We start from the raw sequence: 26,226 nt of genomic DNA on the forward strand, positions 1-26,226 counted from the left end.
AAGTTTATATTAATTGGATGAATCGAGCTTTTAGTCAAGAGAGAAAGGACGGAGGTACTTGAGGCTATTCCCCTCATTTTTCCATGCTCCTCTCAAAAAAAATACTTTATTTCTTAAATGGAACAAAAAGCATTTTTACCTCTGTGGTGGTGAAAAGAAAATTCCTTTTTGTTTCAGCAGGATAAGAGACCTTTATCATATCTTTTAAAATGGTTTAAAGTGGAGAATTTTTTGTCATCTGTCAGCTTGAAAGGTCATGGTTTAGGCAGTCATTCCTAAGCCCCTTGGATAATGTTTACAGTGCTCTCAAATGACTTAAAATGGACTAAATTGTTTTCAGCCGACAGTAGTAAAGGTCATGAAGGAAATCTGTTTAGTCAGCCTTGCTTGCTTCCTAAGTACACATAGTAAAAATGTGCCATAAACTACAGCAAGAAAGAAGTTTTAACTTTTAAAGACACTGGAGGCTAAGGGAATGGAATGTACCTCTTGTGGCTATAAATTGCTTGGCAGAGAATTTGCCAAGCAGGGGTTGTTACGGCAAACTTTTGTCCAATAGCTACCTCTTCCTTCTGCTGCCCCCCTTTCACATTGCAGCTCATTACTTGGAAAATTTTTAGACTTAGGGCCATGTTCTGCTTTCAATGTGGGTGCTCATAATTCCTTGAGACTCTAATGAGAGGCAGGCATGCCCTTGGGGTGGGGGTGAGCAAAACTAAGCATTTCTCAGTCTTGAGTTTCATGAGACTCCTTTTCAATGCTCACTTGCAACCAGAGTCTCGTGCTGCTTGTCTCCTCCTTGTCTCTTGCCGTGAATGTTGTGCTGATTGCAGTGACAGCTCTTGCTGAGTAACGTATTGCCAAGTATAATGATGAGATAGTCTTACATTAAAGAAAAACAAAATAAATTACTGTTTCCTGTGGCATGTTCTTAATCAGTTTGGCATGATACCATTGTAGCAAAGAGGAAGTTCAGAAATTCCAGCTAGAAACGGACATCACTGAGCTGATTCCAGGCAGCTCCTGCTGCATTTGCCAAGTCTCTGCAAATGGGACTCTTAAATGATGTTTATAACCTGTTTATTAGTCAGTGCCTTGTGGTGTCCTTTTATATTATCTAAGGCATCTTGCACCAACATAACACAATTGAAACTGGTCCTTGGCAGATAGGCTTGAATAAGCAAAATGTGCATTTAACTGCTCAAATGGGTTCTCATCATAATCTGGTTTTGATTTGGGCAATTGCAGGGATAGATTCTTAAAGCCTGAAGTCCATTCAGTGTAGGACCAGTAAAAGAAAGGGGGAAGTGGCAGCTTGCCACGTTCATGAGTTGTCTGCTCCTGAGACTGGTTAAGAGCTGCTAGATTGGTGATGCCAGGGGTTGTTTGAACACTACAGAACCTTTGTTGGCCACATTCCCCCTGCCTCTCCCCCTCCCCCCCACTTTTTTCCCCCTCTCCAGCCAACTGTTGGTATTACACAAAGGGAATGAAGTAATACGGAATTGCAGCATTTTTCTTATGCTTTCCAAGGACTGCAGTATGGTTCAAAAGCATCAAAAATAACTCACCTGTTATTCACAGCTGAAGAGAAAATCAAAGCATTTAAGGGTTATTTTTTTGGCTGTTCTTTGTAATTTATTTTTTCCTTTTTAATAAGTATGGTTAACTCAAAGAAGGCAAACATTTTTTTCTTTACCTTTTCTGAGGTTATTCCAGAAATGCTGATATACCATTTTGGAAGAAAACACAAATAAATGAGGTGAGATAACACAACTTCTTAGTTGTAGTATTCTCAATGTTAGCTTACACTCAAGATCAACATTCAATTTCAGTCCTTTGAGATTACTCAGAAATACAAGTTTCCATGGAGAAAATACCAGGTAACATAATAAGGCTACTCACCAAGGGGTTCTGTACATTTACTAATTTGCTATACTTCAGACTTTTTAATCTGAAGATTTTAAATCTGAGTTTAATGAAGCTTGTTATCTATATGCAAAATTCCTAATTTCTCCAGGATATATGTTGCAGATGTTGGGACTCTGCAGTGTTCTGGTAATATTCCTAGTTCAGACATTGAAAGTTAGTTAAATAGCTAGAACCAAAATTTTGATTAAACTGAATACAGCTAAACCTTTTCCATGTAGCTTTGTTTTGTCTTGATTTGCAAAGGAAAACTCAAAATAGTGGACCACCTTGTCCAATATATTCAATGCTTGTTTAATTTATATTGCATATTGTAGGACTTTTTACATAAAGGACTTTATACAAAGTACAATAGTCTTTGAATTATTATAAGAGGTATTATAGCTTAGGGGAAATAGCTGGTTGTACGTGAAAACAATTTCTAGGCTGGACCTACATTTAAAATCCATGAATTGTAGGAATACAAAAAAAAGAAAAATCAAAGCATTATTTCAAGTACAGTAGTATGCAAGTAGCAATTTGGCTTTCTTGTGAAGCTGGAACTGTTCTGACCAAGGTCTGAGAAGGTATCAAATACTTGATTTTAATACTAACTTAAGGAATTTTGGTGGTCCTAATCTTGACATTCCCTATGGGCATCTTTCCAAGTTTTGGGCTACATATTCCCACATCACTTATAGCTAAAATATCAGTTAAAGGACATCTGATATCTTTTTTTTGGTTCATTCCCTCTTCATCACATCACATTCCCTTGCAAACTGAGTTTTATTGTTGCACAGTGACAAGTCACATAAAGAAATACAGATTTAAGTATTAGAGCAAAAAAAAAGATATCTTGTATGGATTGAAAGAAAGAATAATCTGGCTATTCACTGATGAAAATAATAGTTTTTTCATTGTTTCAATCATCTGTAATCTGGATGACCAGTATGTGCTAATTTTTGTACAGGAAAAATTGAATGCTTGGCTGTAATCAACATTAACTTTCCTTTTGAAAAGGGTAAGGTCTTTATCCAGACATGGATCCAGACATGTTGCAGACAACTTTGCTGGACACCTGGAGACAGCCAGTAAACACTCAAAGGAATCCCTCCCTCCTTTCTGTGCTCTGCAGTTACAAAGTGTGCCAGGGGCTGACTGAAAGAAACCCAAAGAACACTATGCAAAGGCAAGGGTCTGCCCAGGGCATTCCACAGAAATCCCAGACGTTGGGTCTGCAGCATCTTCGTGCATGCAGAAGTGGGGCCATCCTGCCATATCCAAGACAAAGCAATTTTTACTTTTATCCAGCATGAGACCACATAGATGCATCTATTATTTTGGCTGATAAATGGTCACTGACATGTAAAAAAGCAAGTTACTCCTAAGAATGTTAGAAAACACTTTGTTTTCTTCTTCAGTGCAAAGAGCAATCTTCCTTTGAACATTAATGCATGCCTCAGCAAGAATGTTGTAATTCCCTGTACTTAAATCTTTGAGTGGTTGCTCAGGGTTCTGAAGAACTGAGATTTTTCAACTAATGTGATTTATGTGATTTCTTTTGATGCTGAGTCAAGCCAGTCTTTTTTTTTTTTTTTATGTGGGCCCTTCAGCTCAGCAGCTGTGACCCCTTAGGAGGGCACTGACTTTCAACATGTACCTCGTGTCTGGTGTCAGCACCCAGGGTGCATGTTCTGCATTATAAAAGAAGTGCCCTAATGAAGTAATTTGGTGGGTGCTAGGTGAGTTTGTCTGCAAGAGAAACATGAAGTGTCTTGCACTGTTTGTTCTCAGCTAGAATATATGGTTGGTTTCTTTGGGTTTCCTTTAAGCAAGGGTGATCATTACCTGAGGTAATCATGTATTCTTACTGGTAACTTAGCCAGCCTACATTTTTCAACACCTCTTAAGTGACCTAGGTAACCTAAGTTGTCATAAGGTTTTTACTAAGAGCGTATATATAGTGTAATTTGAGGAAACGAAGTGAAAGGATTGTCTTCCTTTCTCAGATGGCATCAAAAATTGTGCTGCACTCTTTGAAGTGATGAATAGTAATCAGCAAAGAGTGTAGTTGCTTAATGATCTTTTCTCCCACAAAGAAATGATAGCAGAGCAGAAGAGCTAGGGTCTGCGCTTAAAATGTGTGAAGTGCTTGCACAATATATAGCTACAGAAGGCACTGTTCTGTAAAACTGAAGTCTTGCTTTAGATGCTTGTCAGCCATATGCAAAAAGCAGTGGTGAAATGAAGAACTCTTACTTACATTTCTATAAATAGTAAATTAAGACTAGAAAGAAAGGAGCCTAAAGTTAAGTAGGCCCTAATAACTGCAAAGTCTCAAAACATATATTTTGTTATTACTATTTAATACTGTTTAAATTATTCTGTTAATAGGTAGAATTCCTCCTAATTGCTGTAATCTGGAAAAGAAGTAAAAATAAATAAAAATGCTTTTAACCTAAGACAAGTTCAGGCAAAAACATATGCCATGAATAATAACCACTTTTTTTTCTTTATTTGTTTTTTTTTATTTGGAGGGGAGGGGAATAAAGTTTGTCAGGAATATTTTTGCTCATAGTAATACAAAAGGAAAATAATCTTATAATACCTGTTCTCTGCTTCTATTCTTGATATTTCTTTTTACTGATACTATGCTGAAAGGTTTAATCATCATTGTGTGTCAGCACGCAGCCTTCATACTTGCTTTGAATCTCATTGTAGCTTTGTGTTTTGTAGTTTTCAAAAGCAATAATTTGTAGCTATCACATTCATGAGTGAATTCCTGTTAAACAGGTGTGTGTGCATGCCAGAGTAAAAAGTTTTGAAGAAAACCTACTTTTGAACCAACCCTTTTCAGTGGTTATTAAGAAAAGTGGCAAACCTACAATACACTTGGAATTCTAACACTCACAAGTGAGAAAGCTAATGATCAAATCCTGCCTGAAAGAGCTTGTCTGCTGCCAGTCACAGCCAATTCCTGTTTAAAATCAAAACATTCCCCAGCAAAACAAAAACACTCCAGAACCAAGCAACAAAAACCAAAGCATGACAGGAGGAAGCCTGAGAAGCTGAAAAATGTGAAGTCCATTGCAAAAGGTCTATTCCTCTCTTAATGCCAGGTGATCCTTTTAACTTCGCGGAACTGTGGGAAATGCCTCTGTGGGCTATAGTTCATACTTCAGCTCAGCCTTAGACCTTCTAAGTTCTGTATTTGAAAAAGTACATTTAATATATATTAGGTTATTTTACTGCTCTTTATAGATCTAATTTGAAGTCATATGGCATTATACATAAGAAAAAGATAATATGTTTGTGTGCTTTGGCATGTTTAGGGATTTGAAAGTAAAAGTCTCTTTTACTGGCGAGGCAGCTGTGGCCACCAACTTCAGCTCCCAAGTGGAAGGGCTGAACCATGCTGTTTTACCTTGGCTTTTGCTAGTTTATGAAAACTGTAATGCCAGCTACTTCTGCTGTTTTTTATTACTGTTATTAAATGTACTTTTGTCAGTCAATTACGTTTTTAATATCTGCATCTGTGTGGACCTTCTTTTTTTTTCTTAGTACCATAAGCTTTTTTTAATGCCATTGCCCCCACCCCTCCCAAAGTATTTTAATGAAGAAAGAAAAATTAATACATTATTAATAGATGGCCTAATTGATCAGCATGGAACACGGGTTGTAGAGATGCAAAGCAGCCTTATTGCACTGGCCTTACATAATTCAGGTGTAATTCAACATGGAAACTATTAAATGCTGAGCTAAAAAGCAAGCTCTGCTAGCAAATTGAAAAGATAGGTATTGACTAGGTGTTGTGTCACTAGAACCAGACATTCAGGCTCCCTGAAGTTTTAATTTTTGATTTAATTTTTTGATAATACCGCACAGTTACAGCTATGTGTCTGAGGCAAGGAAAAAAAAAGATGAGCAGAGCCATTAGGGAGTCTGCAACTGCCTACTGCCTGCCCCCTGCAAATCCTGGTTTTCCCTAAGTAATAAAAGTATGTGATAGAAGCGTTATCTGACAGTAGGACTGGGACTCAGACAAAATTAAATAAAAGATCACTTTAAAGCTTAATTTTTGTGACTGCTGTAATTAACAGATGCTTATAATTTTAAGATAAAAATATATGGCTACAGCTAACTCTCAAATGTTCTGCGTCTATAGTATTTGTGTAATTTGTTCAGGCAGGCAGACTTTAAGTAGCAAGGCTGTTGAGCAAGGGAGTCTGAATTAGAAAGTACACATATGACATAAGTTATCAGGCTTAAAATGCACTGCTCATGAACTTCCTGATCACAGTTGTAATAATAGTGAATTTTTGTTCTTAAAGTTGTTATTAATGGTTGGACCAGATGATCTTGGAGGTCTCTTCCTACCTTAATGATTCTATGATTATTTTTCAAGCAGGTAAAGTGCAAAGCTAGATCAGGTCACCCTTAATTTTTCCCCCTGTATTTGGCCATACAGTGGAATCTTTCTTCTTGTCGGGCTTCATCTGATACTGACTGACAGAGCTCTGTTGCGTACTGATGAAGAGCTTACTGCTCCTGTTTAAGGGTTCAGATAACTGTTATATCAATGTGTTAATCTGTAGGTTAAGTTATTTCAACTAAAAAGCATGTCCTACAGCAAAAGAACCAAAAATGAAAGATCACGGAAGGGTGTTAGCATTATCCTTAAGAATAGTATTTGGGAGGCCACAACTATCATGTGACAAACATCAGTTTTATCATCTTTAATTATTAATTTACTGTTATGGTGACCTATGGTTATGCTGATATAGCAACAGAATAATATGAGAATAAATAAATAAAAATACATGGGAGATAAAAGTCTGGGAGGCAAGGATGGAGGAAGAGCAGGCTCTAAGTGGGTCGGACTGCCAAATGTGGTGTCAGGGTGACAGAAACTGTGTAAATCCTCAGGCCTCAGTGGTATGACGGGTAGGCTGCTGATGCTCTCCAGTGGCTCAGCTGTGTTGGTCCTTAGGCTGTGCTGTCTCCTTCTGTTCCCGTGAGAGACATATGAAGCTATTTCAACAAATGAATCAATGTTTGGAAGTTCTTATTTCTGGAAGCTCCAGAAGGAAATACTAAACTATTCCTAGCAGGATTAAGATCATGAAGAAAATGCAAACCTCCATTTTAGGTGACCTGGTCATTGATTTCCAAGTAAAGCTGCATTTGTCCTGGTCGGTTTTGTTTGTTTTGTTTAAGCGAATTGGCTTATCTCTCTGGAGAGAAGCCAGCTTAGAATGAGAATTTTAGAGCAGAAGGGGAATTAATATTTAAAGTTTTAATATTACTTCAATATGTTTTTTTTAGAGCCACACAAGGAATGGCTCTGTAAGAACTCTGGGATCAATCCACAGAATCATCTTATCTGTGACAGCTATGCAGGTAAAATAAATAAGTTTACGCATAAATACGTTTACGCATACCTTTCTGTTGGATTATCTAATTACCGTTGTATCAAATGTTTCAGATACCTTCATTAGATTTCAGTCTGAAGTAATTTTTTTTTTCTTTTCATCCTTACTTTTCGCACATCAGGAAGGTACTGCCTTGCCTTTTTTTTTTTTCCTTCAAAGCTCTGGGGTGCTTCATACCTTGTACATAAGAGGGAACTTAGGTCCATAAGACTTCAATTAAATTTGACTTTAGTATTAATTTGTTTTTGGTAGACCTGTAAATCCTTTACTTTACAGCTGAGACTCTATGCAGACTTCATGATAAAAGTTGTATCGACTCAGTGAAATTTAATTAAATATTTATTTTGAACATGACGTAGCCATTTAACAGAACTAATTGTAGTGTCTCCAATACTGACTCTCCCCTCCCACATTATTTTGCCTCTTTCTTGCCCATATTTTGCCCATTGGAGGCTCAAATGCTTTGTAGCATTTTAATGTAAAATGTTGGTATTTCTTTGGGTGCTGCTGTGCAACTGATCAGTTAATTACCTGACAGAGATTAAAGGAGGCATGCAATACAAAATTCAATTAAAGAGGATGGTTGCTTAATATGTAGATAACTCTTTCTGCAGGTGACCAAAATTACAAATATGTATATTTAACAGTATTGTTTTATCTTGTGTGTCTCTGTGTATTTTCTATTGACTTTACTTTCTCTCCCCTCCATTTCATTATAGTCTTTAATGTTACCTAAGCCCCCTGTAGTTATTTAATGATAACACTGAGAAGAGTGACATTTGGACTTAAAGTGAATAATTAGAAATGCATAGACTGAAGATAGGAATACACAGATTGAGTAACTATAGAGATCTGAGAGGATGATACGTTGTCCATGAAGAGAGGATATTAATTTAAATGTTCACGATCTTAATTATGAATTATTAAATGTTAAAGTATACATTGTAATTACATTTATATTTTCATTTTCTATCTTATTCTCTGGCATTGTTTTTGCAGCTGTTATTGCAAAAGATTTTAAGTGGTGTGTTTTTTCTCACCTATAAAGCTATCTACTTCCCAACGCAGGGCACAATAGCAAGCAATAGCATAACTAAAAGCAGTAGTAGAGTACTTGGTCACACCACCATCTTATCAGCTTCAATGTACATGTATCTGTTTCAATTAAAGTGTTTTTATTTTATTTTATTTTATTTTATTTTATTTTATTTTATTTTATTTTATTTTATTTTATTTTATTTTTATTTTTTATTTAGCAAGTAAAGCTCTGTGCTTATCTTTGCAAAAGCTAGTTTTATTGTTGTGGAAGTCAAGTATCAGAGAGGTTATTTCCATCAGTGTTAGTGGGAAATAAAATGGATTCATGTTCCAGGACCAGTGGGGTGCTTTAGAAGGCCTCAGCAGGTGGGCTACTCCTTTCCCCTGTTCTTTAGTCTAAGTCTCTTTCTCCTGAAGTCTGCCTTCCCCTGGCCTTTTTGCTCTGCCTGTCATAATGAAGTACTGTATCATCCCTCTGCAGTGTGCAAAAAACTTCCCAGAGCCAAAAAACTCTGGAAAAGCTGGGAGAAAACATGTTTCTTTAGACAGGTACAATTGACCTGATCCTTCTACAGCTGTGAAGTAATGAGTTTATACCTTTTCTTTTCAAAGAGGGGTGTCCATGAGAATGGTCTGATAGTCTTGGTCCTGTCATGAGCACTGATTGTCTTAGGATCTTGTTCAGTCCAGAAGTTCCTTTTCTTCTACAGCTGTGATGCTTCACTTGGGATTGGATAGAGAGAACTAGTAATTTCTGGAGACTTAATTAAAATCAGGTTTTCCATAGCCTTCGTGTCCAGCTTTAGTTAAGCTGCAGTGGATCTTGTTTCATAGTTACTCATAGATGTAAGAATCTAAAGACAGTTCCTTAGATTCTTAGATTGCCCCATAATAATGGTGCATTTTTATATGCAAAAAGCCTTTGGAAAAAAAGTATCTGTCGCTCATGTTGATATATCCAAAGAGTAGCAGTCAGAAATGTACCCGAGGTACTAGGCCACTGCTGAATCCCTTGCAAGTATTCAGCTTGTTGCTCATGCAGGTATGGGGTTGCATCACTGGTACTCTTGTTTCCTTTTGAAAACCCTTCTCTGAAGAAGAAGAAGAGAATGTACCTTGACAACAGATAAATTCTTCTGTTTGCAGCCTTAATGAGTGTAAAGCGATTAGCTGTTCATAGTATATGATGAACAGATGGGAATAACAGTATGATGAAATAAGAAAACTTCAGGAATTTGTACCTTAAGGGAGTCTTATATTCAAGAGCAGCCTTGGTATGCACTGTCAATGAGAAGAAGCCAAGACAAACCTAATAGGGCTCAGTAAATGTGGACAGTGGGTGTAATTTATGTAATATAAAGTGAAAGTAAAGACTGTAGTCTGTAGTAGAAGATCATCTTAGCTTTATTAGAGTTCAAAACCCAATCTGTTTAAAGTTATTGGTGTCTTTTTAGTAATAATCTTTTACTACTTCACAAGCAGTACATGAGGACTTGACAAACACTTCCCAAAAGGAAGTGTTTTTTTCTTTTGGGAGTGGGTGATGAAACTGGGAACACTGTAGAAAATAGTATTTTCTCTTAAAATGTTCTGAAGGACTCCTAATGTTCTGCTTCTAAAACCTTTCGTTTTACAACCCTTTTGTGTCTGGGTGATGATCGGTATTAAGAGCCTTAAAAGGCAGGACCCCTTTTCTACTTTTCCAGTGTATTCAATTTGAGTCAAGTGAACAGCTTGGTTTTGTACATTTCTGGTCATATGTAATGGACAGCTAAGCAACAAAAGGTTTGGGTAGTAAAGTTGAGCTACGTTTTGTCTAATGTCTGCCATTATGTGGTTTTGTCCTCTAATGCTTGTAAGTAATTTTTACAACTTGAGCTGATTTTTTTTTAATGCATTGTCTTTTTAAATATATATATGGTTTGTTTTCTGATTGTTCAGCAGGATTTTAGAGGGGGATTATGTAAATTCATACATAAATATTATCGAAGCAAGAACTATAATAAAACTATAATAATGGATTAATGTTTCCATTTCCCAAGAAATGTTCTTTGTAATCAGCCTCTGTTCTCTTGATAAGCAAAAATGTTTATAGTGTATAGTTAATACTGCTATTTTGGAGGGAGCCTTTCATATAATACTGTGATGTATGTCAGTATGGGAATAATAATAATGGTTGTTTAGAAGGTCTGTTCCTGTAATTACTGCACAGTTATAATACAAGCTTTCTATTTCAGACCTAGAATACTTAGCAGTTGCTTTCTTAGCAGTAAGAACATTTGGAAGATGACAACCATGGCATGTCATCATAATGACTGACTTTTAATTAACAAAGTGTTAAACTTCATCGTAAGAATAAATGATTGAAACAAGATGCTAGTATTCTAGTTTGTGTTAGGTATCTTTTGGATGGCTTGCTTCTTAATTTGTAAACTGTCTGTAAAAACATTTTAACAATTGTTACATGTTGAAGTCTTTGCTTGTGCTTTCAGAGGTGATATTGTTAACAAGTGACAAGAATAACAAACTAGCTGTTTTACTTGGAGACTTTGGTGACAGGCTTCCACATTAACATTCCTTCCCTGGATAAGCGTAACTCCTCCTATCAGGATTCTGGTGCAGATGCATGTTCCAAATTTTCTTTTCAGAAACATTTGCAAGTAATTCAAGACTTCATTGAACACTCTTGCCAATACTGGAGTGCTAGAAAGTCAGCAAAGCGTATGTAGTTCTGTGAACACACTTGAAGTCCTGAAAAACCCAATTGCGTGATATAGTATGTATGATTAATATAACTGCGAGGAAGGAATTCAGTCTGTCAGACTGCATTGCCAATTGTATTGATGACAACCTGGTGTCTTCCTTGCAGAACATTTTCCCTTGCATAACACTGCAGGCATTTGCTGTCTGTAAAGGGGGAAAACTTGATAACAGAACAGCTTATTTAAAAAACAAAACAAAACAAAACAAATCAACAACAACAAAAACCACAAACAAACCTCTAGGTTTCTTTTTCCTTGCTAATAGTTTGTCTAATGTGTTTTTTTTGTGTGTGTGTTTTTTTTTTACTGTGTGTTTTTTTTTTAAAAAAACTAACATAAATCTCATAGTTACACCATCTGAACTTGAAACCTCATCTTTCATTTGGAGGATTCCTGACATCCGTTATGTGGAAGAAATGATCTTTGAATACTCAACAGTAGCTTACTGCTTCTGTATTACTCCGTCAAAATGATAGGGGTTCTTCAGAAGTGAAGGCTGAGCGAAAATATCTTGATGATGTATCGCAGCACAGGCTGTACTTCAGAACCATAAATATTGGTCTCTTTTTTTTTCCTAAAAGTATATGTACTCTTACATATTTCTGTATATTAGTTATGAAACGATCACCAACTTGTGACTGTAACAAATACTGTTTTTACTAGATTTGCTCCTGGATGTGATCAACTAGACATTTTGGCACAGTTCTGCTTGTAGGGTTATGTTATTGATCATTCTTTTGAAATGTACTTGCCTAAACTGAACAAAGATGAGCACCAGCAGCATTGTATGAGTCAATCAGAATGGAAGGTATTCTTCAGCAGTGCTCGCTTTGTGAAAACACTCACCAAGTGAAAGACAGCTTTGCTTTTACTTATACTCAGTGGATTCTGTACATGTACTTCACACATTTTGACAGCAAAAACCTTGTGTCTACAAGTTCTGTCACTGATTATTCTAAGATTATGGTGGTCCTTGAATTTGTTGCACACCTCTGGAGTATTAACAAGCAAAACCAGGTCCTTATGTTCTAGTCAAGGTCATACTTTTGCACGCAGTTTATTTTGGATAGACTTCTTGGCTTTTTATAAAATGAGATTATAGTGTTAACTACAATTGAAATGGTGATTGTTGTTTTTGAATTGCAGTCCTAGGCTCTGTCCTATTCTCTGTTGAACTGGCAACTGTTGCATTAAAAAAAGTGTCTTGAGGGAATATAGCCACTGATACAGCGCCCTTCTAATACTGGCCAACTGTAACCAGTCGGTGTGTTAGCACTTCCTCAAGGCATGATCTTTTGTCTTTTACTTCTGTCTAATGTGCTGATTTTTTTAAATTATTTTTATTTTTTATTTTCTATTTGTTAGTGCTTAGAGATTAAGCAAGATCGTTTGCTTGTCCCTCTAATGCCAGCATAAAGCCCTGCCTCATCAGAAAGTCCAGTCAGTGTTGATCTCCGTTCCCAAGGTTGGAAAAGCTGTCAACAGAACACACAACTGCTAATTTATTTTATTTTATAATATGCACTTCACTGTGGAAAAAGTCACTTAGAAAACACTGGCTTAATTATGCTGGTAAATTTGTGAGGATGACATGCACACACCTTCTTTATAATTAAATGGCAAATGGAGTTAGTTCCCCATCTTCCACACGTTTGAGTTTGACTGAAGGAAAAAAATATTTTCATGTTCAGTTCTGCTTTGAATTCCTCAAATGCATGGGGTCTGCAGCTTCCCTTGGCACTGCAGCCAGTGTTTTCACCCATGGCTGGGCAGCTGGGACAGAGAAACGCTGTGGCAAACGCATGCTGCTCAACTTGGGGCAGGCATGCAAAGCAGGGTTCTGTAGACAACATTGAACAAGTAATCACTGCATATTATTTAGTGGAGCTGTGCACCAGGAATATAAAGAAAATAGATAGGAACAGCTGAAGGGAAAACAGCTGGGCATACTTTGTCAACAGTAGTTAAGTCAGTACAGTCTGACAGGAAAAGGTAGTGCTGTAGAGGACTTGTGAATAGCCTGACTTACAAATGCCCCATTTTAGATAAGCTTTTGTAGTGACTGTTTTTTAGATTTATAAATAAATAAATAAATAAATAAGCCTAGTGGGCTTTTACTGTCTTGATTTTCATGTACAGGGCTATAATGCTTAATTTTCATCCCACTGTAAGACTTCCGATCTATCTAGTTTTGTTGCAGTTTTCCATTTAAAAAACTGTTTCCTGATTTTCTGTCATCCTGCATGCCCCTGCAGTTGTGCTCTGGTGCCCCATGGCTCACGTGCTTTGCCTGCCGATACTTCCCTGCTCCTCCTTCCTCAGGCTGAGGGCTGGGGCCGCTGGTTCCATAAGAAAAATAAAGGAAACACGAAGTATTCTGATCACAAACACCTCTTCACAGGAAGGAAGAACGCACTGTTTCTAAATATAAATACAGGTAGCATGATTAATAAATTCAAGAATAGCTGTTTGTTTCTGAGGGAAAAACATACACTTTGTTCTCTGTCCTGAAAGAAAGGGAGCAGGCTTTGGGAGGGACTTGCAGGGAAGCATTGCCTCTGCAGCTGCAGTGAGCCTGGAGGTGCCGAATGTCCCCTTGGCTGTACTTCTTCCAGAATCTGTGACACTCTGAGCCGGCCACAGCAGCTGTCTTTAGGGCTCATTGCATCCCTTGTACACCCTTGCCCTAGCTACTGGCACAGTGCATGCAGAGGGTGGGCAGGGCAGCAAGTGCTATGGTAGGTTTGTGACCTCACTGTGTGTCACTGATCACCTGTCACTGATGAGTAAGGGAACAAATATGATCAAGTAGTGAGGGACCTTGCGTTCTGCATTATGGTCCGTGTACAAGTGAGGGAGTGTCACAAAAATCCTGAGTGGTGTTTCTGTGTGCTGAGATCATCGTTTCTCTATTGCTGGATGCTGCGTAACTTACCTGTGATAGGTACCTCCCTTGTCTAGGTTTCTCTTGCAGAGTTTGTCCTTATATGATTGTTCCTCTTCTTAAGCAATACCTGGACTTATTTATAGCAGTTGTTTCTTTGTGACTTCCAAACCAGTCTGTATGAAGAGACACTTGAACTTTGTGATGGTTTGGGTTGGCTCAAATCTTTGCTGAGACAGTATTGCTTCCTACAATGCTGAGTCGACAGTTACATGTTAATTGCAAAGTAGGTAGCAGGTGTTTTATAAATATCTTTGTGCTAATGACTTCCTAAAATGCTGTATTTTTCAGGATCAATGAAGCTGTTAAGGGTTATAGTCCTGAGAGTGGCAGATATCCACAGGGCTGAGACATTATATATTGCTATCAAAGATCAGAATAACTATTTAACCATTTACCTGCATTCAGAATGATGAAAAATGTTTTTTTTTTTAGCTGAGCTGAGGAAAGGAGGCCAAAAAGGAAGGGAAAAAAAAAAAAGCATAGAGAATGTAAAGTGAGGGAGAAAAAATGATGTTTGTGTTTGTGCTTTAAAACAAACAAACAAACAACACAACATCACCTTAAATGTTTTTATTGTCTAAAATAGTATGCCTCGTGTGAGGTACTACTGAGATGTTGGTGTGTTTTCAGGTGATTATCTCGTGATATGTTTTGATGAAGTCTACAATTGCAATGACAATTAGTTTCCACTGGTGGTAATTTATAAAGCCTTTAGCTTGCACTCTTACCACTTTTCCCTACTCTGCAGATCAAGTTCTTTTACTCCTTCACAGTCATTATTTTTTCTTACAGTATGTCAACTTTTACTTCTTTTCTGTAATCATATTTATCTAAAGAGATTAAAACAGAGTAACTCTAAGGCTCCCATAACACAAACCCATTTCTTTCTCAGAGTTGGCCTTTTCTTTGATTATTTCTAGTCACAGGTATAGCAGCATTGCTTTAATGAGTTCTGTGTTTTGAAACTTAATTGCCTTTAATTTACTCCCTGTAGTATTTGCTGCAGTACAATTTTAGTAGCTAAATCACTGGAAAGTTTCTTAAATAACTTGAAAAAAGCAAAAAAATAAAAAAATAAAAAAAATTAGAAGTGATTTTCCACTAGAGAACTGACTCTGGCAACTGACTTTCACCTTGTAATTCAGGAAATTTTAAAATAGGACTTAAAATGTAACTAAACTTTCAGTAAGTATTCATATCTTTTAAAGTATTCTTCACTCTGTTAAAAATTCTTTGTAATGTATGTACAAATATACGTATAAACTGTACAGACATCTTTTCAAAGTGGTGAAGTAGCATATTGGTTATTGATTACCTGGTTTGGCTGTCACTATTGTTAGTTTGAGCTTTGCAAGGAGCTCTTAAATCATGTCACTGTACTTTTGCTGGGAACAGGATCAGGCCATATGTTTTGTTTGTTTTTCCTGTTGAGAATTTAATGTGAGGTATAAAGTGTACCTGATAAAAAAAATTTTACAATATTTTTATTACTTTACATCATGTACATGGAAAAACTTTGTCTTACCACAGGTGGTTGGAAAGAATCAGTATTTTCAAGCAGAAAACATGATCATTAGATTTAACTATAGCAAGCAAATCATGAGAAGTGGGAAGCAGTAAAATGTCATTACACTGCATTTATCTAAATAGGCATTTATTTCATTGATTTGGGCATTTCTGTAAAGCCAAAATTACAATGGAACTTGTAGCTTCAGTATATATATATTTTTTTCTCAGAATACCTCATAGAAGACTTTGTTTTAAAAAATGTTTCTATAAGTAGTTGCCTGTGCAAGATACGGTATGTTTACTCTAGCACTTAAAACCAAGAAGACATGTAAATTTTCTCAGACTCCCTTTTAAAAACAGAATAGTTTAGGATTGCGTGTCTTTATCTTGTCCTTTTACACTCTTTTTTAAAAATCTAGAAAAAACTTGCAATGACTGGAAGATAGATTTCTGCTATTACAGCTATAGTACTTTTGTGGTTCCTTGAGTTGATTGTAACTTGATGCTAACAGTTCGAATGAAATCCGAACGTTGGTGTCATGTAAACTGTCACCAGTGAAGTTTTCATGCTCTGACAGCTTTGTTTCTGGTGTGTTGTTAATTGTAAATGAGGCTGATAGACTTTTTAGCTAGAAGAAAGAGACCTCTTGTTCACCTTGTTCCTGAATAAATGTGTACGGCAATGTTAAATAGATGTGTACAGCAATTACTCCTGTTACTTAAATATGTAATATTTTACCCGTAATGTTGTTCTTGTCACTGTCTGTAAGTAATGATGCAAGGTTACCTAGGTTGCTGAGTACTGTTTTGCCCAACTGCCCTGTTTTCTCTTGGTATTTTCTTAAGTGGAAGCTGAAGTGAAAGCTTTGTTATGTGGGAAAGAAGTATATACCTGTATTTGCAAACCTGCACAAGAGTGACTTCTGCTTCCTTTCTGAAAGCATGTTTAATCTATAATTAATCAGGCAACATAATTCACTATTCTAAATCTTTAGCTACTACATATTCCTAAAACCAAGTAATCTTCAAATGCTCTAATATAGTAGGTTTTCCTAAACTAATAATCATTTAACCATAATTTTGTAACTGGGATCTTCTCACCCTGCCCCATGTGATTTTTGTTGTGACTGATGTGACTTTTTTTTCATTATTTTCCCTACTAAAAAGTGTTTTAAGGGTTGGATATGCAGCTTTCATAAAAGACTTTGAATTCAGGTTTTCTGCTAAGGGCATAAATGAAAACTGAATCACAAACTAATCAGCAATTTATTGCCTCCTTGTGATTTATGCTTACTTAGATACATAAGAATAGTGTGATGAAAGGAATATTGTAACTGACAGGAGCTTTACAAATGAAATCTAGGCTTGGCTTCCTGATGTAGTAAAAACACTTCAGTGCTTTTTCCTCCTTCCATTCAGTTTATCCAAGAGAGAAAATTTTTGCCTTTTTTGCATTTTACAAATGAGTAGAGTGAACATGGATTTCATTTCCTGCTTTCCACCTCGATTCTTTGTATTTGTATTTGCATCATCCATTTTGAAAACTGTTTTGTTCAATATTATTTATTTAAAAACACACGTTTAAATGTTTTGATTCCAGATTAATTTTGAATTCAGGCTGGTTTAAGGTAATAATACCAAGGATACAGAGAATGCAAAATTTTCACCCTTAGTAGGGCTCAGTGTGCTTTCCCATATAGTGTTACTGCTTTATGCCTGCATCTTTATAGCTCCTTGCATTCAGCAAGGGATTCAGCAGAAGAGAGAGTGAATAGGATAACTGCTTATCAGAATATTTTCCTCTGTTCCCTCTATTCATTGCATCATGATGTACTCCTTTTATCAACATCTGAAAACCTTTGGTGGTGTGGGAGTCTATCAGGAGCCTCAGAGTGCCTCTGCAACTGCAGGAGGTGTACGTGCCCTCAGCCCCCGAACTGCCGGCTCCCTCTGTGATGCCGTGCACAGCAGAATGGGAATAGGCCCTGTCACGAAAGCCACATGCATTTTCTGCAATTGTATAAACAGCTTACTTGAGGGTATTGCAGTTATCTCCTTGGCTGTTTGCTGAGGATAACTTCTATTCTAAAAATAGAACTTAGATTTTAAAACTCTCTGCCTGTCCCTTAATCGCACATATATATATGCGGGCATGCGTGCGTGCACGTCTACCAGCCCCTTGGAATTTAAACAATTTGAGTTATTTGTTGATGGAGCAGATTTCTTCAGTGACAACACAGATCAATGCATTTGTTAATAGCAATGGAATACAAGAATAAAAGCTACCCAAAAGTAGTATTGCAAAACATAAGTTATTTTTATCTGGCTTGAGAAAACTGGAGATAGGATTCTGGAGGGCAGATAAAGGGTTACATTTTGCTTGGAAAGAGAAAGACGAATATACTCTGACATTAAAAATTAAATGCTACTGAAAGGGAAGAAAAGTAGCTGCTAGATGGAATCATTTTACTTTGCAATGGACCTGGCTTGTTGGCTCGAACTAAGAAAGATGGGAAAGCATTTCTGTAACGACGTGAGCATGATGGATGGTAAGCGCGATCAGCAGTTCTGGCTGAGATCTGCCATCACCCCATGCAGCTTTTGATCCCCGCAGGGTTGGAGCTCTCTATGCAGTGCTGGAATCTGGGGCTGTGCCACTGAGCAGACGCATTCTCCAAAGTGTCCTGCATTTGTGTTCCCCGAGTCCCAAAGCGTTAGGGAAGCTGCAGTGGGTATTCGGAAGGTCCCTTCTTTTTCAGTTTGTTTAGTCCCCCCTGACAAGAGGAGTGGGTTAGGGAGCTTGTTTTTTGGGGGTTTGCCTGCAACATAAACCTAAAACCATGACTGTAGAATGGACATTTCATGAAGTATAAACTAAACAAAAAGGATTTAAATCATTAACAGCTCATCAGATTCCATCTTAATGTGAAAGAGCATTGTTGCTTCTTCAAATAGAAGTGGCTACGGTTGAAAACACTACCTGGAAGTTTGATACTCTTCATTGACTAACTGGCAATTTTTTTCTAGTTTTACCCTGATTTTAATTCTAGCAGACTAATTCTAAGACTATGAGATAGCTTTTGTTTTACTCACAAGTTACCTTTATAGGAGTGTGTTTCTTTGTTATAGAAGATGGCACAGTCGTGAATTTGCCTTCATTCATTTGCTTTTAAAATATTTCAGCTAATTGAGAATGTGAGATTCACCCTGATTTTGTTGTTTAGAGCAGAAGATTTCTCAGTAAGCTGCCAAGATTCTCCTCTTGGGTTCCGAGTATCCTGTTTGAACAATGGCATTTACAGTTTCTAGCAGCCTCTTTTCTGTGCAGTATATATGTCAGGAAAGAGACTGCCATATGACAACATGTTTGGATTGGAAAATTACAAAGCTTTACAGTTTTTTTTTTCTTTGCTGCTTGCTTGCTAACTTTGAGAAAATAAAAGATAAATACTACAGAAATTAAGCATTTAGTTATGGATTTTCATAGCCAGCACCTGGAGTCCAATATAGTATCAGGATAAGCTGAGAACACAACAAACTAAGTAGTTTAAAGGGCAGTGTTGTAAGGTACAGGTGTGTTGGATTATCTGGAAATGCTCTGAGTTAGCAAAGGGCCTTAGAGTGGCAAGTACTGCAGAGTACAGCATCAGTTACCATCTGTGCAAGACTCAGCACTCCCTTCTGCCTTAGAAAGAGGTACGAGCTCGGGTCAGTTTGTGGAAGCTCTGCTGGTAGAAGTTGAGTTCTGCAGAGCTGAAAGTGTCTCAGTAGAACCAGGTTCAGGTGAATGGTAGTGGGAGGCTCTTAACTCCCAAACTGTCTGGTCATGAAATAGATGTCAAGGCCAGTTATCTTGAGTGGGTCACGCACAAGTTATCTTGCTCGGTTTCCTCATTCGCTTCGTGGTTCCTGTGAAGATGATTTGTGTTACAGGAAGGGTCATAAACCCTGGAATCACGCTCCACAATCATAGCACAGTAAGCTGGCTCCCAGAACTTAATGTAAGCTTTACTCAAAAGTACATGAAGTTCTGATTTTTATTTTTCATACAGGCAGTCTCCTAAACAGAAGTAGTAAATTGGAGTTATCTTTAAGATACGTAGCAATTTTGGGTACATACGGTAGGCTGTATTGCTGCATACCACTTCATTTTCCCTTCCTGTTCTGAGGAATGCCCCATCGACAAGAGTCCCTTACCTGTTGGTGTAGGGAGCTGCGGACTGGACGGCCCTCAGAGTGCTGCCGATTTGCCACGTACCTGATGTGACAGAACATCCTGATCAGTGCTGCTCCTGTCAGACACCTTTCATCAAAGCCTGTTTAGACAGGCAGGATTTCAGAGGTCTCAGTTTTTTTTTTTTGCTGTGCACTCAGTATTCATTCAGTGACTCAATAAATCTCAAGTCTAGTCAAAATGATTATCTTCCTACTCTAGCAGGCTGCAATTTTTTTCTGTTTTCCATGGCTTGGTGGTAGAGAGCTGATCTCAGATCACAGGTGGGGGGTTAATATCTTGTAGTGATCTGGCAGAACACAATGTCAGTAATTGTCATTGATGGATTCACTAGTTCCATCACTGTCCCTTTCTTGGTGTGTCAGAACTGTCCTCAACACTTACTTTCTCTGTTTGCTTACTACCTGTCCTGAGGAAAAATGGACAACTTAATTCCCTGTCATAGGCTGTCCCCACCTTTCAGAAGCACTAATAGCTATTTTTTAAACCATTCCTAAAATCAAGACTTTGTCAATGTACAGTATTTTGGATGAATTGTACTCTCCAGACATTGTCATACTAATTCAGTAAAAGTTATTAGAGCATTTATATTGTTTTCCTTCATCTACTGAATACTGTCTTTCTGATCAGCAAATCTAACAATGTACATGTAAATGTTAACTAGGTGTCTGTCAGCAATTTTGAATTTTTTAGGTGTAGTTGCATTTGTTTAATTGCTAGTAGTTTTGGCAAATGGTTCTAGGATTGAGGTGGTGGTAGCATTGACAAGATGGTCAGAGAAACATCCAGAAGTGGTTGCCAGTGGTTGCTAGTCCAGGAGAATTATTTGCCAGAAGACATAGCATGTCTTGAAAAACAGATGGAATTTTTAAGAATGACAACTTGAAGTGATTCAGGAGTTACATAACTGCAGGGGTCCCAGCTGAAACAATTTCCTGTGAGATGTGGTTCAGCCACTACAGTGAAATTGTCCTTTGGTACTAGATGAGAAGCAACTCTGAATATCTGACTTTACTATTTAGGTTTCACTGTTTATAAAGATGAAATATATCCCTCATAAATTCATGTAATAGAGTTGTAGAAAGAAGACAAAATCTGTGCCAAGCAGACTTGAACAGCATACTACTAATGCATTTAAGACATTTCTTCTAGGAAATTGGAGTTCTGTAATAGAAAGCATGTTTTCAGATTAATCTAAATGACTATTATTAGACTGCAATGGGATACTCTCAGCCAATTTTTTTTTCCCAATCAGTCCATAGGGTGAAAAGCAGATGCATTATCTGGTTCCTGTTGAGGGGAACCAGGAGGCGAATAATCTGCCAAGAGCTATCCAGTAAGCACATGAATGATACACAGATAAGGATAGAAAACAGTGCAGTATTTTCCCTTCTCATTTACGCTTATTGCAGTCTGAGTTGCATAGATGGGCCCTGGTAAATAGCAGAGCTAGATGATACCCAAATAGTCTGGGAATGGTAAAGCAGTACAACAACCATTATGGCCCAGGGAGAAAACATTTCACTATGATGCTGCATGTGTCTAAACTTAGTCTGAATTAAGTAGATATGTGATTTGTCCAAAGGACAAGTATGGGTACTGAGCAGAGGAAATCTAAACTGCTTTTCTAAGATAAGGTAATTTACAGGCTTTGTTGTAGTTCATACTTGTGTCCCAGCTCTCCCCTCTGTGTTTTGGAAATGAGATAGTTCTCATTTTCTCCTTTTTTCAGTTTTTCTCCTTTTGATGTACTTGCTTCACCTTTCCGATTCAGTTTGCGAAGTGAGAGAGGTCATTTGGTCTGCCTAGATTTGTGTACAGATGCATATGGACACTGGGAACCATCATGTGTTTAGAGTGATTTTTGTGAGCACTTTGGTTAGGCCCTTATATTAGAACCCTGCACAGCAGAAAAGAGGTAAACAAGAACCAGAACGGAAGGATTAATTTGTTTGACTTAATCACTGTGTCTCATGTATACTTTTCCCATTCATAGTTGTTGTATTTCTAAACTACATGATTAGGTTTATTTAGAATTCTTGTGTAGTGGCATTTAGTAACAGTGAAAAGAAAAAGATACAAAACTCACATAAGGCTTTTCAAATCCTGCTTTCCAAATCTGAATAAAGAACTGTTTTATTTTATTTTGTGGAATTTTACTGGGTAGGTTAAACTCAAGATTTCTTTCATGAAGGACAACTGCACAGGCCACAAAATAGAGCTAGAAGAAAGCATGTTCTAGATTCAGGACAGCATGTTACATGCTCTGAGTAACAGAGAGCAAATGAGGAGGAAAAACCAATCACGTCTTTAGACTTACAAGTTCTCATCCTTAGCTGTCAATTTGCCCTGTAGCGTTTCTGGCTGATTACCTGGCACTTAAATCATACTAAGCAAATCCACATCTAATCATGTATTTTCCTTTCAGTTCTCTTAAACACAGCTTTTCTGCTAAGGTACTGGGAGGTAGCTCAGGTATCTGTCCTGTTACTTTGCTGTGCTGTGAGTTGCAGTTAGTGCCCTTCCAAAGCCCAGGCAGTGAAATGGAGCTTGGTGCAAGTGCTCATGGTGCTTGCAGAGCACATGGGTTTAGGATAGTAACTGCAGGTGTACAAGTTGTTTTCTCCTGGAATACCGGTAGGTATGTGTCTGATTTTAGGCAGGTTATCTGTACTGTGGGTAACTTTGAAGTAGGCTTGAATAGTCAAGAGAAAAAAGGCTTCTGGACCAGACACTGCATTTGTGGGAAGAAGCTTGCTTGCACACAGCTGGTGTTTTCCATCTGTGTAACTCCTTGATGTCCACCTGCCTTTCTACAGTATTACAAATTGTGCAAATGTAAAGTTAAATGTAGTCCTTTTGGGTAGGGAGGAAGAATAGACTAAAGAGAGAGTAGAATATGTATATACTGAATAAAGGCTGAAAAATGCTGCAGGCCTTAATTAAGCCTCAAGAAACATTGTGCTGGAAGAAAGTAGATACCAACATGAACTGAGTACTGATCTACTCTTCAGAGATCATAACCTTGGTCTAATTACATTATTAGTATATAAATTATTGCATTAATTATTTATATAAAATTAATATTACAGATATTAGTTGTCATTAATAACTTGGAGGTGCCTTTTTGTCACAAAAGAACAGATTAGCATTATAATTACCGCATGAAAAATAGATATTGATGAAAAATTGCAATTTGAGATGTCATTGTCATTATATGTATTTTTTTCTATCCACTCTTCTCTGTTCCTTTTCCTGCATATCTAATTATTGTCTTTTATAAGAGCTGCTAACACTGTCATTTACTAGTAGATGTATTGCTACGGAATATTTTAGCACTGTTATGGTTTATGTTTAGGCATCTAAGCCCCACGCATCCACTTGCTCCCATCTCCCCAATGGGACAGGGAAGAGAATTGGAAGGGTAAAAGTGAGAACTCATGGGTTGAGACAAAGACAGTTCATGAGGTGCAGCAAAAACTGCGTGGAGGCAAAGCAAACAAGGAATTTGCTCCCTGCTTTCCATCAGCTGGCAGATGTTTAGCTGCTGTCAAGAAAGCAGAATATAACCTACATACTCTGAACGTGTGTTTCCCACCTCCCCTCTCCTTCTTTCTTTCTCCCAGCTTTTTATCGCTGAGCATGATCTCATGTGGCATGGGATGTCCCTTTGGGGTCAGCTGTCCTGGCTGGGCCTTTCACATTTTCTTGGACACCTCCCAGCCTACTTGCTGGCAGGGAAGTGCTGCTCAGTGATAACCAATACATCAGTGTGTCAGCAACACGGTTTTGGTCACAAATCCAAAACATAGCACCATAGAAGCTACTATGAAGAAAATCAACTACATCCAGCCAAAACTAGCACAAGCACCTAAAAAAATATGGATGCTTAGACTTGTGGAAGGTAAGGTAAACAGGGACAGAAGAAATGTTTAACAACTTAGTAAAGTAACTTGCAAGTAGCATGCCTACAGATTTGTGAATCAGTGCTGACTGTGAAATATTGGTCTCAATACTGAGTTCTGTTGTTTGTTTGTTTGTTTTTTGGTTTGTTTTCAAACATTACCCTCCTCCCTACTCCCCCGTCCCCTGGAAGAACGTGAGAAAAGTTAGCAAAGTAATTAAAGCTATAATACACATTGCAAGAAATTAGAGGTGTTTACATTTTACTGTGTTTGTTGGGCAATACTGGCTAGGCAGCAGTTCAACACAGAAAAGGATTCTCAGTTTGAGATCTTCAAAACAATTGTTGTGATGATGTAGCATTTTTGTATGCACATGTTAAAATCCACTATTTGCTAGTGACCTCCTGAAACTACACAGAGGAGACAAATAATAGTTATAGTTAAAAGCGCACTGTGGACTGACTTCTGGAATGTAAAGCTCTTCTTACGTTTGAATCAAAGGATCCTGATTTATTTTTGGTGGTAAGCTTTTTTAGCTTTAATAGCAAACATATAATAGCAATCATCTTCTATAAAATCATTTTTGTGAAAGTGATCTTTCTGTGAATGCCTTATAAACAAATTCGACTTTCTTCTTGTTTACTGCCTCCTACTTTGATTTATTCTGTATTTTGATGTCTTTATTCAGTAGCACCTTAGAGTTAGGATAAATTTCTCTACTGTGCAGTTCTTTGCAGTGCTTTTCTTACCCTTCGTGAGTTCTGCTAGCTTCTAAAGGTGACAAGAAAAGTTGCACCCAAATCTGTAAATGACGCTGTATATTATTATTTTAGTATTTCCAACAGAAATGAGCCTTTCAAACAAACAAAAAAAAAAAACAAAAAACAAAACAAAAAAACAACAACAACAACAAAAAACAACAGATGAAAGCAAAGAAAGCCTACGTTCCCCAAACTGTACAACTGATGTTAATAGCATTATAAAGGAAAATCCTCCTCTAATCACAGATCTCGCACTTTCTGTTCTCCTCTTGATACCATGCAAAGCCAGAACTTCAATGTATTCCTATTTGGCTGATAGAAAATTACATCTAATAACTGATTTTCTGTTTGAGTTACTAACAGTGTACAAAAGATGTAGCACTTTACAGAAATGTTGTTCTGGCTTATTTTGCCAAAATGAACAGTGTTACTAGAAGCAAAATGCTCTGTTCAAAATGGAATACTTCTCTTTCAGCACTTCAAATGCAAAACAAAACAAAACAAAACAAAAACAAAACAAAACAAACAAACAAACAAACAAAAAAAACACAGGGGTAAATCCAGATAAATGCTGGAACTCCTTCCTTCTGTTTCCTCCTCCTTCCGTGAGATGAAACTCTGAGGTTAGAACACACTCAGTAACTGTGAGCTGAATCTGGCTTTTCTTCTTTTGCCTGCTTAATTGTAAATATTTAAATCAACATTTCTCAACTTGTGCTTAGGAGAAGCATATACCACTTGTAAAAACCTTACTCGGAAAACAAATTCCTGTGTTTTTGTTTTCTTCCTCAAGCGTTTGACCTGCGAATCTAGTAAACTAAGAAGGAATACCTTTTCCTAGAGCTCAAACAGACTTGACTCAGCTCCTTGTTAAAGAAACACTAAGTTTAATATGTGAATAAAGCTTAAATTGAACATCCATGTCGTTATTTTTGGTTTGTATTTAAATTGTGTTTTCCCCACGAAGGTGTATACCTCTAAGATGAAGGCAAAAAGCTCGTACTGATAGGGGCACTATGTACATAATTTCTTTTGAAGCCAACTGAGTTAGATGCCTAAATGCCGGTGTACTTTTGACCATAACAGTAGAACTCAGCTCTCAAATACAAGGAAGAATAGAGTGCACTGTAGTGTACAATTTGTTCTTTTTATATTGTTTGGATAAAATTCTGTTCTTCAGAAAACAGCCAGTTCTGCGGCACCTTCATATCAAATTGCTCTTCAGTTAACTGAATCTTCTCTGCCCCAAAAGAGCAATATGGATGATTGCATTTTGCTGTTATTAATTTATAAGAATTTGTTCTTAAGTATTTTGGTTTGTAGATGCATTTTGTGGCTTGCCAGTGAACTGCTGTAATCTAAGTTGAAATTCCAAAATCAGCTGTCTAGTAAAATGTTGCGCACAAATGGATTCACAGCAAAACAATGACTGCTGCTACTTCTGCCTGCAACTATTTATGCTTCACGGTATTCTTCCCATACAGTCTAGATTGCTGGATCATTTTCATTCAAATGCATTCAGACAGATATTCTACTATGAAATTCAATAAAGAAATGTCTTAACGGTGAAAGACTGGGGTCCTGAACTGCTTGTACTGATGCAGATGAAAACATTTCCACTGAAGTAGGGTTTAATTTGACAAGAAAGAGCGTTTGGCCTATAATTTTGCAACTTTTTATAAGCAACTTTTCGTAAACTTGGATGTTTTTTACACTAAAATCATTATTTC

This window comes from Aythya fuligula, chromosome 13, assembly GCF_009819795.1.
Source record: "Aythya fuligula isolate bAytFul2 chromosome 13, bAytFul2.pri, whole genome shotgun sequence".
Lineage (NCBI taxonomy): Eukaryota > Metazoa > Chordata > Aves > Anseriformes > Anatidae > Aythya > Aythya fuligula.